This window comes from Epargyreus clarus, unplaced genomic scaffold (assembly GCF_041222505.1).
Source record: "Epargyreus clarus isolate Ecla_fem2 unplaced genomic scaffold, WU_Ecla_fem_2.2 ptg000031l, whole genome shotgun sequence".
Taxonomy (NCBI): domain Eukaryota; kingdom Metazoa; phylum Arthropoda; class Insecta; order Lepidoptera; family Hesperiidae; genus Epargyreus; species Epargyreus clarus.
Genome location: NW_027332236.1, coordinates 3,684,852 through 3,704,384, shown reverse-complemented (window position 1 = coordinate 3,704,384; position 19,533 = coordinate 3,684,852). Strand labels below are relative to the sequence as shown.

The 19,533-nt window shown below is 34.9% G+C and overlaps 1 protein-coding gene across 11 annotated transcripts in view; it reads right to left on the bottom strand.

Annotated features, from left to right (window-relative positions):
* Positions 1 to 19,533, bottom strand: part of PMCA (plasma membrane calcium-transporting ATPase 3) — a 218,925-nt gene that overhangs the window by 64,026 nt on the left and 135,366 nt on the right. The window lies entirely within an intron of this gene.

Below are 19,533 nucleotides of genomic sequence, written 5' to 3'. Positions count from 1 at the left end.
ATGGAGTGAATCGTTTATGAATGTTATTAAATACCTACTTTGGGAAAAACCTTCAAATTAATGAACATTCGCATATACTTCATTGATGTATGGTATAGTATACTACAATTTAAAAAAACAATCTCAGCAAACTCTCAGCTACCTAGTTTCCGTACAAAAACAAATTAAAAAACATGAACATTCCGCACCACATGCTCAACTCGCGTGAAATCAACATTGTCTCTTGCGGCTGTTTTAATGGAATTATTCTGTATTTGCAGTCTGCCGCTGAATGAATCACATTCACATATATTTGCACATAATGAAATTATTCATTAATGCAAACTGCCTTGTACAATGCAATGACAAGCCGTGACGTCATCGTCTCGAGTATCTTTACGGTGTCAGATAATGCCGCAGATTCTTGAATTGAAATGAAGTATGCAATTGGTTTGTTTAAATATATGTTGATTTTTTTGAGGCTTGAAGGCTTTTTAAATGCAACCTTTGTCTCTACTAGTTTACCTTCTCCTTTAAATACTTTATCGTCCACCAAATATAAACATAATTTTGAAAACATACATTTTGGAATTGAGGTTATATAGTTATGTTTAATTAAAGATATGTGCATATTTAAAGTGCTTGGTTAAATTGGTAATGTGTGAAATATTTCTTCTTAATGATGAACCTATTTGGCATTTATTGCTAAGGTTAGCCGCCTACGAGCTACCAAAGGCTGCATAAAGGTAAGCTAAAACGATATATTCACAATACGAGAAACTCGGTCAAATTGCAACGACTACCCACACGACACGACTGACAACTGCGAGATGATGTCACCTAGCAAGAACTTGATCCAGGCTGTTAGTCAACTGTGTCGGTAGGTGGCGCTTTTCGTTAATTCTACTAATCGTGACAATTTTGTTGAGTTGACGTCAGTTCTTTATTTAAACTATTTTTATGCTGTTCATTTGACGTTGTAACCGCACAAAATGTTTTATACTGCGTAATAACAGCATTTATCCGGTTTGAAGGGTGTGGTAAAGGATACATATTTATCAGAGGCGTTTCAACTTTATTTTTAAGGGCAGCTACGCATCTGTGGCCGACTTTAAGTAGCACTCTAATCTTATCAGGAGTTGATTACTGATTTCCATGAGCGGCAGTAGCCACTCACCATCGAGTGGTCTATATACTCGTTTACTACTTCTATATTATAAAAATAAAAAAAAAATATCAATTCGACCTTTCAATTGAAGTCTGCGAATTTTTTCATAGTTCATGATCGCTAGTCGCCCGCAGAATTTCTGCAGTCGAGGTCGTCCTTGCATGGATAACCATGGCATATTTAGTTTATAGCATCAATTATGATGTCATTCTGACATAATAATATGATTAAGACCCGTCTTGTGTACTCTTGTTCAACATCTCGAATGTTTATGACATGTCTTTACTTATGCACGAACGAGCTATACGATATGTGAAACGAGTACATCGAAAACGAGTAAAATGATTGTTTTGAAACTTGAAATTTTTGGTTTGACTCCAAACCTACCCCGACTTTTTTCTGAATTGTAAGCAAATTCAGCTGGTATAGTCTATTCGTCAGTCATGGTAAGGAAACAACGAGCCTTTGTAGCTTTTTCATACTTCTAAAGTAGCGAATAGACTTTGTTGTCACAGCCGCCTATGGACATTTGTAACCAACTTCACATAGATCCGGGGTTCTACCTGAAATCAACGATCGCCTCAATTGTAATTGTAACCCACACCTTTCTACCGAAACACAAGAACTGTTTCACGTAGGATATAGGTGTGGTGTTGGTACCTTCTAGTCGAACCATTCCGGTTCTACCGTTCCGGTCCATTGGTACAAAAACAACTTATCGATGACGTGTCAACAATCTATGACGCATTTAATTACCTCACTTCGATCATGTTACCTATTGTGCCACTTATAGCGTTCGTGTCGTGGGATGATGTCATTCGTTAGTTTAAAAGGTGATGTTGTTTGATCTTTTCCCACTCAACTAACTGCTAAATACTTTGTTCTTCACACGGGATGTTTTTGTCCATTGTTAGTTTATTAATCTGTTTTATCCATAATCATTTTGAAAATTTCAAACATTTAACTGATATGTTAGTTTAAGTTAACCTTAGCCTCCCGTGTCGCTTCGTATGTAAGTCATCGTTAAAACACGTGCCATTATGTGTGCATAATATTTACGTATGTGTTTAATATGCAACTATTTGCATTAAATGTAGGTGGAATTCTGTGTATGTTTTTTTCTATAATATAGGAGTAGCAGACGAGCAAACAGTCTACCTGATGGTAAGTGGCTACTGCCGCCCATGGACATCTGTAATCAACCTCAGATAGGATTAGATATTCCTACTTGAGGTCGTCCAAAGATGCGTCAATCCCTAAGGACTAAGCTGGAACGCCTCGGAAAAGTCTGTCTCCCTTCCCACACCCTTCAAACCGGAACACAGCAGCGCCTAACACTGCTGTTATTAGGTAGAAATAGGTGTGGCGGTGGTACCTCCGGAGTCGAACCATAAAGGGTTCTACCACCTTCTACTGTGTATATCACTTTAGATTGGTTACGCATTTTTTATGATTGCAGGAGTAAACGATCACGCAGTGTAGTGTAGATGCCGGTTGACTCCGGAGTCCAGTTCATCAAACGCAATATCAGCTTTACACTACAAGTAGGTGTGGCGGTGGTTCCGCTGATGGTGGTGTTAGTACGGTCATTTTACCACCTTTACGCATGTGTATCATCATCAACCCCTTACTGTCCCACTGCTGGGCACGGGTCCCCTCTCAGAATGAGAAGGATGCATGTGTATGGGTGGTAATTTCAAATTAAATGGTTTACCAAAGTAAGTTTTAAAATTACAAAAATACGTACTGCAAAAAAGTCTTTGTGTGCAATTTTTGTTGATAATTAAATAGTCATTATATTAATGTTTTCATTATACCAGCTTTTTGTATAACTAACCTAAAATGTAAGTTTAGTTTTAAATGAACTCCCCGGGGACATCAGGTAAGCAGACGAATTTAATTAATTACGAAGTAAATGAATTTCAAAATGTCAGGGTTTTACATTTTAATTAATTTAATGATAATTAATTAGTGTAATGACTGACCGTGTAAGACACCCACTTTAATGTAATTACTTTCTTACACTTTCGCGACATGTGGTAGAGCGGACATTCAGGTCTAAAGCTCAGAGGGTTTCGGGTTTGATATCCGGACAGGAAAAATCATTTTGATAAGGGTTTGGTTGTAAATTCGTCTTTGCGTGCGTCTATAGCACCCACGATACAAATAATTAAGTATGTGGGCTCTCCGCGACACAAATTTCTGCGAAATTTTGTACTACTGGTAAGGCAAAACCACCCATAAATATATTTGTGAAATTTTATCTTTTATTGCAGAAATGCATTTATAATCAAATTCAGAAGAATCTGTTCTATATCTGTTTTATAATATAATTCATTAGACACATTATATCGGGTGAGCTATACCCAAACACATCAAACACACAGACTATGACTAAGTAGCAGTTATTAGGGTAGGTAATATTTATAAAATTTTAGAAAAAAATCATTCTCAATGTAAAATTATCGAACCAAAGTTTAAATATACGTAATATCACAAAGTCATTATGTCTACATTGCTTTAAATATTTAACCCTTTATATGAACAAACAAGGCCAAGAAACACAATGGGGTAATTAATGGCTTTGAGGGTATAATCGTACCACATGCGTTCGGGTACCTTACAATACAGTGTTTGGGGGTGAAGGAGGGTTAAAAGTATAATTTGCGTTCATTAGCAGTATTGCTACCACTTAAAATTTTAAAAGAATTATACTTTTCATTTTAACTTACTTATCTATACTTCTATACTAATATTATAAAGAGGAAAACTTTGTTTGATTGAATAGGCTCAAAAACTACTGGACCGATTTTAAAAATTCTTTCACCATTCGAAAGCTACATTATCTATGAGTAACATAGGCTATATTTTATATGAAATATATTTGATAAACAGATTTTGAGGCGGTACATAGTTTGCCGGGTCAGCTAGTTTTAAATAAAATCACATCTAAATTTAACTAAAAACAATCCATAAATTTAATTTATTAATTTTAATAATAATAAAGAAGTTTTCTATACTGATATTTCGACACAACCATTCCTTATGGAAGTCATGGATATTGGACACACACACAAATAATACTCAAATAACCAGATCTAGAACAAAAATCAATTTGTCATTTAGATAATTGTCTCGGGCCCGATCCTGGAATAGCGCGTTAGCGTGGTACGATAAACACTCCACTATGTGTTTCTGAACCTATTTAATTTTATTACTATAACGTTAAAGTAACGTATTACACGTCATGTCAAGAACAAAATACAAACCTTTACAAAAATATTCACATTGTATATTTTATATTTTAGGAGGCCAAATCTCGAAAGCTCTCCAAAAAACTCAATACTATTTTCCCTTTACAGTCTTGTCTCGTGAAAAGAGCAACTTAAGAAAATTCGCACGGTTTGTTCCACACTCGAAATCAGGTCAAACACTTTTACACATAGGATCCCGAGTCGCAGGCTGTGCAAGTAGTTTAGTATTCACGACCACGACACGATCGTGATTTTTTTCACCGTGATTTTATTATGTATTGTTGTATTCGTTGTTTTTGTACAATACGTTCCCTGAAGCCATCACTTATTCATGTAAAGTTATATTAGTTTTTACCATGGTGTAAAATCTGATACGATGTTATCTGATTCTTAAATAATTTTTGGTCTGGAAATTTATTTAACCCAACTATTTTCTAGTCCTACTGCCTATTTTTCTTCAGAGAATACATAGTACACGCCACTAGTATTTCATGTATTTTTAGATGCAATAAAAGTAGATTTTTCCAGGACAACGACACAATCGATGCATCTAACGTAAGTGTCGGTTCGAATATGGCAATAAATTAATTCGTCAGTCGTAGTCGTGGCGTGGTGTATAAGAGATTAAACCAACTTAACCCTACCCTCATCCCTACGTGTGAGGCCCTAACAAATGACGCACGTCACGCCACCTCGCGGCCGACGTGCGGCCCTTAGCCTGTAACATGTATTTAGGATAGTTCCCTTTGACGAATGGCCCTTTTTGTGTTATGATTTGTGGTGTCGCAGTGTTTTTAATTTAGGGCTATTTGTGCTCTTTCTTTGTGAATAAATATTCTTGCTTAGAAAAAATATGATATTTTTTTTACTCCAACTTGTATTTAAATAGAAATACATTTAACGACGTAATTACTTTGAAAATAACAGAATTTTTTTTTTATAGACGAGGACATAATGGGATCTTAGTGGACAAAGACTAATTTATGACGAGGTACCACAGCGACATCCACAAAGCAGATCTGCACCAGTGAAAGGGAAAGGGTGCCAGCTGATTTAAACTTGGGGCGACTTTTAATGTGCGTGAGTGTTAGTTCTTAGAAGTTACAACGCATCTGTGATCGGCTTTAGATAGAACCTCCCCTGAGTTGGTCATAGATGTCCATCCAGCAGCAATGACTTACTATCAGATGGACTGCTATTACGTTTGACACTCAGTTATAAAAAAGACATGCGTGACTTTGTCTGACTTACAATTGAGGTCAGATTGACACAACAGAGCAACAGTGCGTGCCGTAAGCGAATTACAATTCTGTGTAGGGCCGCCTTTGATGTTCCGACTCTGTAGTTTAATTGATGTATTCAGTTTGTGGGGTCAAATGGTGGTGTTGATTGAAAAACAACGTCATTCTTTTAGAAGTCGGTTAGCGAGGTGAGCGTTTTGATTTGACTGGATTTTTTCTTTTCACATTTGTTTATGTTTCTGGATGTCTTTTTTAAACTTCGCAATATTGGTCGTACCATAGAAGCCACTGGCATATATATTCTTAGCTTGCAATTTATAAATAGTTTGAGGTTTTTTGTGGGACTGCATCGGTAACATTAGGCGTCAGGACTAACAAGGCATCTGCCAATATAAGATTGGTTTCCAATTCTATGTGCGGTTGGTTATAGATATCCACCATATACCATATCTTGTAGACTGCATGATTGTTTGTTATTTCAATGTTACAAGACACCTTTGGGAATCTTCGGGAAATTAACGAAACAATTCGTAATTTGACAGTAGTCATTACATTACAATAGTGCGTTAGTTAATGGTAATGACGGGACGTACAATAGCTCTTGTCACGACAGCGCGCATGTAACGGGTTACAAGTACGCGCTGTAATGATTGAACGCATACCGTAAAATTCGAAGCTGTAACGTTATAAGTGTAATGCAGTGTAATGCTCGACTTATTATACATTACGGCATTACACAAATATGGTAATGACGGGACTTACTATATTTCTTATAACGACTGTGCGCACGTAATGGGTTACAAGTACGCGCTGTAATGATTGAACTCTTACAGTAAAATTCGAAGCTGTAACGTTGTAAGTGCAGTGTAATGCTCGACTTATTACATAATCACTGTCTCCGTTATTAGGTACATTACGGCATTACATGAATATGGCAATGACGGGACTTACAATATCTCTTGTAATGACTGCACGCATGTAAAGGGTTACAAAAACGTAGTGTAATGACTAATGTTTGAACTACTTTGAACGCGTACAAAAAATTCGAAGTTGTAACGTTATAAGAGCAGTGTAATGCTCGACTTATTATATAATCCCAGTTTCCGTTATTACATTACGGCATTACACGAACATGCTTCAGTATGTACGGTAATTAACCGTATAAAATACTTTGGCGGATTGAAAACTCGTAGAATACATTCTTTATGTGTGAATTCCGTATTGCGTGTTTTCGAAATATTCTACTCCAAAACATCCCGGTCTATGTTCATAAGATTTTTCTTAGTTATCGGATCACATAGATTGTCCTTAGCCGTAATTGGATGGCAGGCGCAGTTATCAAGGTTTTATTTAACAAGCTTCCAATCAATTATTTCTTTCTTCCTTTTACTTTTCAGACAGTGAAACATGTAATACTAAAATTTTCAGCCGATTCAATAATTAAATAAAATGCATTTTATATCCTGTTTGAGTGAATGATTACATTGAATACATTAAAACTAAGAAGTTTTTTAATAGTAAAATTTTAATTAATCAATAATATGTATTTCAGAACAGTTATAAATTACACATCAACAATAATAATATTTCCTTGATTGCAAAAAAATAAAAAAATAAATCAAACGTCAATTAATACTTTCATTGATAAGCAATTACGAAATAATAAGCAATAATTAGGTATGTTTAAGCGTTAATTAGACTAGCTCCGTTCGCTTTTCACCGATCCCAATTATCTCCCACAGATCATGATTGTCGATCGAAAATAAACCACACCTTGGCAGTGACATAACACGATCGAAATCCTCTGGTAGTGACGCGCGGGCCGTCCTCGGACCGAGTTCGAACATTCTTCGGTTAATTAATACACGGTTTAGAACGATCCAATACTCGGTAATAATGTATCTTACGGATTTCATTTGTTATTACATAGTTGGGATTAGATGTATTTTCTTTCTTATCGATTATACATTGTTTTAACAATAAATGTTGTAGTTTTAGACGACATTCGGATAAATAGCTCATATATTATTCTACATTTTTATTAAATTATTTATTTAATTGCTGCACATTTTTTTTCTAATCTTGATCCCGTTAAAACAAATAAACACATTATAAACATGTTTTTTATAATCTGATATTGCAATTAGGAGTAGTTATAGGTACATTCACTGATCAATAATGGATAAAAAATGTTCATAATATAGTTTAACTACAAACTAAAATGTTTATAATATTGCTTAACTAAAAAATGTTTATAATAACACATAATTGAAACAGTACTAAATAAAGTTCATTCATGCAATTGCATCGACTTAACCGCCTCATTCTTTTCAAGTAGACACCCATTCCCATTCATCACTGCGTGGGAGGACCGCTACAAATCGACGTACAGACGCCCTTGCCTACTAATGCATTTAAATGCACTAATACATAGTAATGCCACAGACTGCCGCAGAAAGTTATATAAAATTCAAAGGTGGCAGAACTCTTTGTGGTTCAACTCCGGCGGCACTACCGCCACACCTATTTCTGCCTAATAACAGCAGTGTTAAACGCTGCTATGTTCTGGTTTGAAGGGTGTGGTAAGGGAGACTTTTCCGAGGCGTTCCAACTTAGTCCTCAGGGGTGGCGGCCAATCTGTGGCCGACTTCAGTATCTACTATCTGGGGTTGATTACAGATGTCCATGGGCAGCAGTAGCCACTTACCATCAGGTGGACTGCATGCTCGTCTACTACTCCTATATTATAAAAAAAGTAGGAAATAAAATGTAACAACTACATTATGTAACAACTTCGTTTATTGAATTTGTTACGCCTTGAGTATAATACTCTAATACGCGTAGACTAATAAAATAATATAATGTTTATCAAATAGACATGCCATGTGTCTAAGGTAGATAAGGCTTATGATTTTTATTAGCTATTATGTTTATAGGTTTCCACGTTACATTTACCATTAACGCAAGTAATTTTATTTTTACCACACAATTTTTTTAATTTTTGCTGAAACCCTTTTTGTGTTCCCTTGCTAGGGCATTGATCATTCGGGAATGCCTGTTAGAAGCATAGATTAGTAAAGATACTTCGCCGCCTTGAAATTGAATGAAGCCACAAATGGCTTATTATCGTAAGTTCTTTTTTTGAATTCTTGACAAATAAAAACATTTTTAGAGAAAATTTACGAATAAATAATATTAGTTATATATATATTAGCATATTTTAGCACGGAGACGTGGCAAAACTTTTTTACGCAACTATTTCAATTCTCAAAACTGGGTACATTTTCTAGTTAGGAATGAGAATGAGTAATCTTTACTAATCTATGGTTAGAAGCTATTACATTACAATTTGTATTCATTTATAGTAACCAGCGTCAGTTGTTTTTAAATTTAAAGATAAATAATTACCGAAAACTAAGACTTTACAAGCTTCTCAAAACATGCCAATATTCTGGACCCTCCGAAGTACGGAATCCAGCAATCCAGAAGTTTATGAAAAAGAATAAGCAACATAAAAAAAAACATACGCTATTTCTAGTAGTAATGTAGTCTATATCCAAACCAGCTATGCAACGGCGCATCGCATCGATACGGCTAATGCGATTTGACCAGCGCACTATCTATCCATTCCGGTTTAGACAAGTTCCTTGCACGATGCATATGCACTAGGTGGATTTATGTTCAGCACGAGTGTCCTGAATCATCGTGCATTTGCGAACGTTGGCCGCGGCGCCGTAAAATTTCGTGGATTCAGGGTTGCTGGGCGTAACTGAAAATGGATTTAATATTTGGCCCAGTGCGTTAAAGTGAAACCCGCATGATAGTTTCTTAATTGCATTTAATTTTAATTCCAGGGCTGATAAACTAATAATCGAGAAGAATCAATTATTTGAGTTAACATTTAAAAATAAAAAAGATGGACCTTTTTTATGATGTATTTTTTATGATGATTCAACGTAATGAAAACGAAAACATAAATGTTTTAGTTTCTTTTTGTTGATAATTTACTCATTACAAAAGTCTAAAAAACAACTAGAGTATTGAGCAAACTTAATCGGTTTATTTGCTTTTTCGCATGACAAAAACAGCAAAGATCGACGCGTAAATATTAGTAGGGGAAAGGAGGGAAAGGATTTAATTCATGTCCGTGTAAAGGGGGGCGCATGACAGCCCTGGGTGAATGCATCTTGGCAAGCTGATATCGTTGCAGACTTGCTTAATGGGCAATAGTTCTAATGTAATGGGTAATTGACTAACAAATAGGCTTCACAGAAAATTTCAATTTCATGGGGTTACGCACAGAGGCATCATCGCCACACCCATTTCTGCTTTACATCAACAGTGTTCAGCGCTGCTATCTGGTTTAAAGAGTGTGGTAATAGAGATATACTTACACGAGGTCTTTCCACTTGTGTTTAGTCTTTTTTATTGGAAACTTTAAATTTGATATCCTGATCGCGAGAAACTAAGACTTATTAAATCATGGTTGGTTTTGTTTCCTTAACACAACTGAAGATTTTATTTCTTAGGAAATATAATCCCACATAACGTAATATGTTAAAGGCCTATCGTGAATCTTCATGAAGCATTTAGCAGATATAGTATGTCAGATTAAATTTCACTCGTATGGCGATCCTTATATCAATTGCACTGCAAGGTTCCAGTAATTCGTACAGTGGCAGTGTTGTATTAATTGAAATTAAAAATAATTTGTTACGATATTTCATTCATGGCCTACATATTTCACTGATAGTTTGTGTCCTTCTGGGATATAATATGTGATGACATTATGTTAATTGAGAAGTTAATAGTGCTTTTGTACTTTCATTCTAATTAGGTCGTATTCGCAGATTGTTTGATTCTTATAATTTTAAAACATATCTTTTATTTCTTGATGTGACAACTAAAAAATAACTTTAATTTTAATAAACATTTTTGTGAGGAACACGCCGACGCGAGAAACTTTGAAAGAAAATTTTACTGTTAATCCTGTGTGTAGTTTAACTTTGTTAAACTCTGTGTTAACTTCAACAACAAGAAATAGGTAAGTAATGTCGGGTAAATTAACGAGTTTTACGTATATACGTAAGCTCTTACAATATCTTTGCACGCCTATTGTTACTTTGGCAAGATTCTCTCTCCATTAGACTTTTTGCAAACATACCCAATTGTTCGGGCTCGATCCTAATCAGATATATTTGTTCCGTAGATAGCTTGTTTTTCCTTCAAAATAAAAGGAGGAGGTAAACAAGCTTGAGTCTCGCTTGATCAGGCCGATAAAATAATTCCTGTAAAACATGTTTTCCTGGTTAGTGCTACTCATGAACTTGAAATAACTTGTAACAACAATGTTCAAGTACTCAAAGGAGAAGAATTTACAACGCCATCTACGTCTATAGTAATGCTCAAATTAAATTTATATGTACTGTCGGTGAACTCTGTTTTAGAAGATTTGCAATTTATACACAACATTTTTTTGGTACCAGCATATATTTATTTCTTCAAACTTCTTACTTATATAACTTCTAACTTGTTGGAAGTTCTCTTCACTATTTGCCTTTGACCTTTGGTCCTTGTACTAGTTTTAGCAGTATGAAGCAAGATTGTTAAGACTTCTGCGCATCTCTGACGTCTGTTGTATAGAACTAAAGTGTAACTTCTGAGAATTATCAAAGGATTTCCTCGATCTCAGCTTTAACCTAGAGAATCGAATTCTAGTTACATAGAGTAATATTAGAACAAATCATTGTACTGTACTAGTTTAGTGATCAGCTAGTGCAGAATTTAAAATTTAAATAAAAAACTTACTATAACTTTCAGTTAGAAAATCGATTATAAAGACTAGTCAAATATCAAATTAAAAGTCATTATTAATTTAAAGATACAAACCTCTCTCATCCATTAAATACTTCTTGGCGATTAACTTTTACAATACTAAAGTCGTTTAAAAACAAGAGAGTATCCATCACCGAATTTCAGTTAACCGGCTAGGTTCATGGGGCATTTGTGTGATTGAAAATTCCGATCCATTACTAGCATAATCATCTCAGCGTAATGGTGCGTTTGGCAGGGTGCCACTGCCTTCGAAAGAATTACCAACTTTAATCATGAGAATGAATCTCGGTTGGGAGCAATGTATTTTTTCACATTAAAATTTGGCAAACAGGCCGGCCACATAATAATAATAACCGTTGCATGTGATCGCAGGTTTGCGGGCAAACGGTGATGATGTTGAAGGACTCTTGACGCAGCTTTTAGAAGACGCTCATGAGATTTAAAACTGTAATGGGACCGAAGGTTTTGAACAAGATTCGCAATACTTTTTCGGATAAAGAGAAATTAAACCATAATTCCATAAGTAATAGACAATGATATTTAACGAAGTAACAAATTGAAACAAATCATAAATTTGACCACATCAACATAATGCGAATACATATAACATAATAAAGCGACAGAAATAGGTGAGATGATGATAACAAATCAAACATAAACACAGGGTGTTTTAACTATCGCAAAAATTTTAATCTAGGTGAAGGATGTACGGTGAGTATGTACGATGAGTAATAAGACATTTTGCGCTAGATAAAGATGTTGTTTCGCTGGAAGACGGAGGATCATTTTTCGTTGTACAAAGCATACCGCGGCGACTGGTTGACAGGCTCGATCTATCACCGAGGGAGAATAACCAAAGATAGTACAAGCAAATTGCGCTCTTAAATCCACAGTAGAAGTAACATAATGGTGTGATGGTGGCGATGATATAATTACATTTCCTAGAAAAGCGTAGACCAAAAAGGTGCATCATTCTTACTAATTTACGGTATTCATCGGTAACATTATAACAGCAATTAATACGGTCATGGTGATCATATTGTTGGGAAAGCATAAAGAATACTAATTGTAAATAACTAAACAATATTAACGAGTACATTGTTATGTGGAATTAATGTGAAAAATCCTTCAAAAGTTGCTGCAAACATTGTTCAGAACATCGTGTACATTGTGAACTAAAATGTTTACAGAATGGAGCTCATTAAGGTACATAATATGAGCGAAGAGACGAGATAGGTGACTTTTTAACGGATTTGCCAAAAATAACAGATGTCAGCTATTTTGAAAGAAACGACATTTTTGGAACGGCACGTTAATTTTATTTTCAATAAATAAGATTATTCCATCCTAAGAAACGCTACAAAAACCACGATAAAAGAATCTTGTACAAGTGGAACAGCATTTCAACAAACAATAGACGTTTTCGCAACAAAAATGCAACAAGAATAAAACCAAAACAAAAATAGCTCTCTAATATTAGAAGAACAGAAGTATATTGGGCATACGGAACTTTTCTTACGACAATTTAACTTGAACGACGTGGTAAAATACAGCGAGACGTTTTTAAGGTTTCACTTGTGGACTTAAAAGGCCAAATGGGGCTGCAGTTGGAAACAAAGAAAGAATCACCCGAGCTAAAAGTCCTTGAAGACTAAAAGTTGGTCTATTCTTAGAAAATACATACAGCTTTACACCAGCGACTTTGTATTTTGTGATGAACGGGTTTTTTATTAATTTTTTGTCATCATTCACCAAATTACTGCCCGACAGCAGGGCACAGTATCTCAAAATGAGAAAAGTTGTGGTCGTGTAGTTGTTATTCTTTACACATATTTGAGAATACTGTATACTTCTAAGCAGTTATGAGATGAGTATATTTCTTTACAAAATAAATTGAGCAATAATTATGTTTTATTTATTACAAGAACATGAGTTCGAAAAATTGGACGTTTCATGCTATTGCCTATTTCTAAACAGCTTAATGAATTTTAAGTGTGTTAGTTATCGTTAGATTTGTTTTCATCTCAAGAGTGAGAGAGCTAATTTAATTTGCAATTAATTTGTAATTTTCAATTTAATTCAATTCCCGTCATTCTGAAAAGTTCAGTTCTTTCTTGGTGTAGTTTCGTATCTAGTTTTCTTTTTAGAATAATTAATTTTTGTTTCCACTTGGTAACCCAATTTATATTCCTTCATGAATGGCAACATTTTAATAGCCCCAATCCTCATAGCAAATGGTCCATTAGAGGATGATTTGTTTGGATCGATTAAGATAGATTTATTTGCTGCAATTAGTGTTTATGGATGTTGGGGTGGCATAATTAAGATGTTATCGTAATTATTAGGTAGGTACACCCTTTGTTAGGTACTGAGGGTGGATATTAGCGGTGATTAATGTGTATAAAATAATCAATGTGTAAAAATAATGATTATTTTTTAGATAAAGTATGTTTTATTAAATCTGTTTTTGGTACGTATTTAACTTCAAATGAATCAACGCCATCTATATTCCACAACATAAATAATGGTGGTAGAACAAATTAATCGTTATAATTCAACTCTTTTTACTTTATAAAAGACAACGTTTAATATTTTATTTGGCTTCTTATGTGTATCAGATACCTACTCTTTGGGTAATTTGATGATCATATCTGACATTATAAATTTATCCCTTGATATAACCACTTGAATCGGATTACATTTCGCTAGATTCATACGAAAACTTTGTAACGTCGTAAGCCCGAAGTTCACAGAAGGAAACCTTCCGACTATCGATCGGGTTCAACGAACCGAGAACGCTGTTTTATTCGGCAGCGAAACCGAATTACGGAGAACATTCATTATTTACGACCACGACTTTACGCTCACGATCGATGCTTGTACGACGGCCGTTTAGCTGACGACATCGCATTAGGATTTCGACGACGTCGCTTAGTGTAATCATTTAAGTTTTAGCAACATTTTATTGTTCCACTAGACTGTTACGGCTGTACTACTAGTACACTATAGTGCAGAGGCAGTGTTAAGCGCTGTTGTGTTGTAGTTTGAAGTGTGATGAGGAGACATTTACATGAGGAATTGCAGCTTAATCAGCAAGTCTATCAATCGCATCTGTAATCATTTTTAGATTTCACTTCAATTCAAATTGACAACAGATTGGTTGTATCTATGGGTGGCACTGACCACTATGTCTTATTCACTGGTTAGTTACCTACTTGAGTTATATAAGAATCTTTTGCTGTATTTTCTTCTTGTGAATAAAAAATGTGTAACCATTAAAAACTTATAAATAACAACTTCCATTACACAAAAGAAAAATTGAAACATATTACTCAAAACAATTACAGTGGCACCACCCAAAATTATTTATTCAAAAACACCCTTCACACGTCAATGACTTAAACGCCTTGAATCGTTTTCCAATAAAATACAACGGATCACGACCTCGATACAAGTTCAAGTTAATGTTACTTTGATTCGCTTTTATATCATACATTATATACGATGAATGACGGTTGATCCCGAGTATGTATTAAGAAGTAACACGGTTTAATATGTTATACGTCAAACATCGCGTGCTTTTCCATCAGATGGGGGAGATAGTTATAAAATTGTGACCTTGGGATTCGTCGCTTTCGTGTGATTGTATGTCAAAACTTAAAGGTCTCTCAACACTGGCGGCACCACCGCCACACTTATTTCTACCTAATAATAGCAGTGTTAAGCGAGCGCGTCTGTGTTACGGTTTTAAGGGGGTTAGGGAGACCTACTATTTCGAGGCGTTCCAGCTGTGGCCGACCACAGTTAGGAATCTGATCTCATCTGGGGTTGATTACAAATGTCTATGAGCGGCAGTAGCCACTAAGAATCAGGTGAACTACATGCTCATTTGCTATTTCTATATTTTAAAAAATGTAAAAAATTCAAACTCATCATTTCCGCCAACACCTATAGAGGTGTTCAATTAGCAATGACCAATATCCATGCAACTCGCCAGAGTCGCCCATGACGTCACCGCCGTAAAGCGCGGGGCGCGACCTCATTACCGGTCCGTAGGTGTTACGAGTCCCATAAAACTCCACCAGATCCCACACCTAAGCCCATACGATCGTTTTCGTCCCCATCGGTATAATGTTCGTCGTAAATTATATTAATTCGCGTATTACTTTTACGTTGAACATCGTCGTTCATTTTTACGTTCACTTGTGCCACCGTAAATTATTTATTAATGGTCGATTCTTACATACATAATATATTCTGTGAACGGCAGAATTCATTGTAGTTCAGAGAAGACAGCACCAGCACTAATATTTTTTTTAGATTTCAATCACCGCAATTTTGAAACTGCTGACCTTGTGAATACAACAATGATATTGAAAAAAATTAAGTGAACAATTTGTAAGAAAGAAATCCACATAAAATATCTCCCTTCTGATTTTGGCGAAATTCCAAAACAACCATTAATAAACCTTTTATGTTCAATTACATTCTTAATATTACGAGTATATGAGATTTGGCTTACGAACATGAAATTAGATTCTACATTACTTCAGCTAAATCATTTTAAAGTTTCGATGCAGCATATTACTATCTCATTACTTCTGAGAGTGATAGTCTCAAACGTAACAGCGCAATGTTTACACCAAGTGACTGTGAACACAGCAAAGTCAGTATATTTGAGCAGTTGCTAATTACTTTTTGATGAGCGGTGTGTGAGTAACACGACAATTACGAAAGCATTAAAACTGTACCGCACGTACCGCGTTACCATAAACATCTCTATTTTTAAGCTGAGAAGCAATTAACACGGAGCGACACGTTGAAAAGAAGACCCATTAAAAAAAACGCAACCTTCACAAAGGCTAATTTCACTAGAGCACTTGCTTTACTTTTATTCTAGACATAACTAGACCATGGAAAAGCCAGTTCTTACTAATCGAGTGTTATGAAATTTTTATCGGTATATTTATCGGTGTATACGTTATTATGTCCATGAAACCCACGATTATTTCTTCACATCAAGAAAATGATTCGAAAATTCATCCGTCATTACAATAACCAGTCATCATTTTATCGATCTACAATTGTCTTTCACGATTTTTGAAATGTAATTTTCCATTTGAATCATGTTTGTCTTGGCAGACTATTCATTTCCGTATTCCGATTCAATATCATTTGGAACCGATATTACATCAATGTTAAAGTTTGAATCTTCTTTCAAGATATATTCTACTGCGTTACGAAATCTTAGCATCATGAATCACACGGCATTGAGGTCTCCTTTGAGAAATGTAGCATAATTACTGGCATTAAGCTCGTGTCTACGATACAACGCCCTTTTACCCTCTGGGGAGCACGCAACGTTTTGTCAAGACAACGGATACACAATTATCATGATATAATACAGTTGTCGTATAAGGAATCGTCTAGTTTTATGTAGCAAACGAATAGGCGTAACTAAAAGGATAAGAAGGAATAGAATAAGTTAGACTTTTACTTGAAGTCGAGTAGAAATGGCTTGTTACGCTAACAGACTAAATTGGAACGCTTTAAACACTGCAATTGGAACTGCTTTTCTTAGACAGAAATAAGCAAGGAAGTGGTTAGGTACTCCTAAGACTAACTTTGCACGGAACTTTGTGTTTGTGTCGCTATAGTTTCACAAAAAGCTTTACAAGTTTTCTCGAAATATATTTTAATTTGGAGCTCTGGTTCTGCCTCAGTAAAGTACCAAAACTGTTTTGTACATTTTTCTATGTATCATTAACCTCTGGTTACATCATTACCATGTTCGTTGGATAGTAGTCGGTGTACTTATAAATGAGCAGGTATCAAAGATTAGTATCAGGCCATTACGGTAGTGCGATTCAGATCGACCGATAAACTGATGTCACCTTCATTTTTTCAGAGTAGCTCGATAAGGCACATGGGAACTCCACAGGGAATAGCGACTAGGGGAGGTTTGCCGCGAGAAAGGTTTTTCTATTTTTATACAAGCAAAGTTTCATTCTATTTTAAAGTTTCAATATAGATTCCATTTTCAAAATTACATCGTATAGACAGATAGAACAGAAAAGTAACTAATGTTGATAAGCATATAATCTTAAAGAAAATATTAACTTTAGATGTTCCCAAATACAAGAAAACGAATCACAAAGGCTCAGACAGGGAGGATAAATGAATCCATAACATCAAATGAAAAACTGATCTCTTCGGAGGTCGCGTGAAGGTTTCTGTATAATCCGACGATTTTTATTTGGGGAATAATATTGTGCAAAATATGTCTGTTAGGCGAAGCGTTGTAGAGTTGGACAATATATTTGCCGTCTCTAAGGCCAATGAGGCAAGCGGGCGTCCCACGGGTGTGACCCCCGTCAGTTCACAACCTACGTCTATTAATTTGAGCAAGTTAAATCGACATTCTTAAGGGATTACCGAAGCAAATATTTTTTCGTTGATTATTACTTCGAAAATGAAGAGACTATAAAGGTATAATTACCTAAATACTCATCAATCATAAGTTTATATTTGTTATGATTTAATGAATATTTTTTCAATGATATTGCTGTGACTTTTTAAATTAGATTTTTCAAAGGATAAAATTCATGAAATATATATCTATGAATCTAAACATACGTGTATCAGTGGTAGTTAAATCGTCCACATACTCGTACCTAATCGTGACTGATAATAAGACCTTGAGAGCCAGCTCGGGTTTCCATAAAATTTTTTATTGAGGTACATAATATATCCATAAATATATTGGTTAAAGACCTTAGCATAATGCGTTTCGGAATTATTAGTGCCAAACAAGAAATAGGTAATATTACAAAGTAAATATTTTGAAATTAACCTAGTTAAAATTAAATCCGGTCATAGGCCATAGGCCCTTTCACGCAATCATTTTGGACTAAAGTCGTTACCATTGTAATAATTTAGCCCTATAAAAATATTATTGTGTAATAGTTTTTCGTACATGTGCTTGAAAATGGAGTCAACAACGTTAAGGGTTACAAAAACAACGGGAACGTTAATTTTATAGCTTTTCTTGTCAGATATGAAACAAGGTCTTGGCACGCGAGGGCCATTTATTCGGTAAATATGAGAAAGTTCAACTTTAAATTGAGGTGAAAATATATAACTAAAAACAGCATTAAATCTTTCATATCTCTTCTAAAAAGTAAGACTTGTTCCACTATATTCAATCTTAAACAAATCATAAATTACCTCAAAATTGTTTACTTCATTTAATTCCACTCTTAAAATATTTCATTCGTTATCTTCGGGAAAAACTATCTAAACCAGAGATCATAAGGAAGTTTCATTTCGACTGTTTAACACTACTAACTTAGCAAACACTTCATGTTTGTCATTTACTGACATGTGTTTGTTCTCAGTGTTGTTTTTACGAATAACTATCCATTTACGTGTTAAGAACACGATGTTTCCAATATCGGATGGCATTTTAACGTGGATATAGTTTATAGCTTCAAGCCAGTAAAACATAGTCATAAAGTGACGAGCGACACCTCCCATCAAACAAACACGTTCAATACGACTTACACCGTTTCCATGCAACACAATGTTGCAATCAATGTTCCCGGTTTATTTCTGTTGTGGTAAATTCTGCAAATCGACTATTTACATTGTTTTCGTCAACCGTTCTAATGCATACTGAATCTATTTGTTTATATATTACAGGAAGATGAGTTACTATAATAGCGTTTCCTTAAACAGAACAGATGCTCTTAAGTAATACGAATTGTTCTGGTAGGTTAAGGAAAATTCCTAAAGTTTAGTCATGAGTCCTTTAAATTTACAGTTTAACTCGGGGTGTTTATTATTTTACTAACAAGAATATTACAAGATTTTCTTCTATATAATTAATTATTATTTTATTATTTTGTGCTTTGAACTTATTTTGAACTTTGTAGCAAGAAAATACGAAATTATAACTTTATCTTTGGATGTTTTACTTAAATTATTAGCATTCTGGTTTGCCTTAGAAGCCTCTCATAAGCCATACGAGATAACTAGAATTAATAGCAATTCCTTT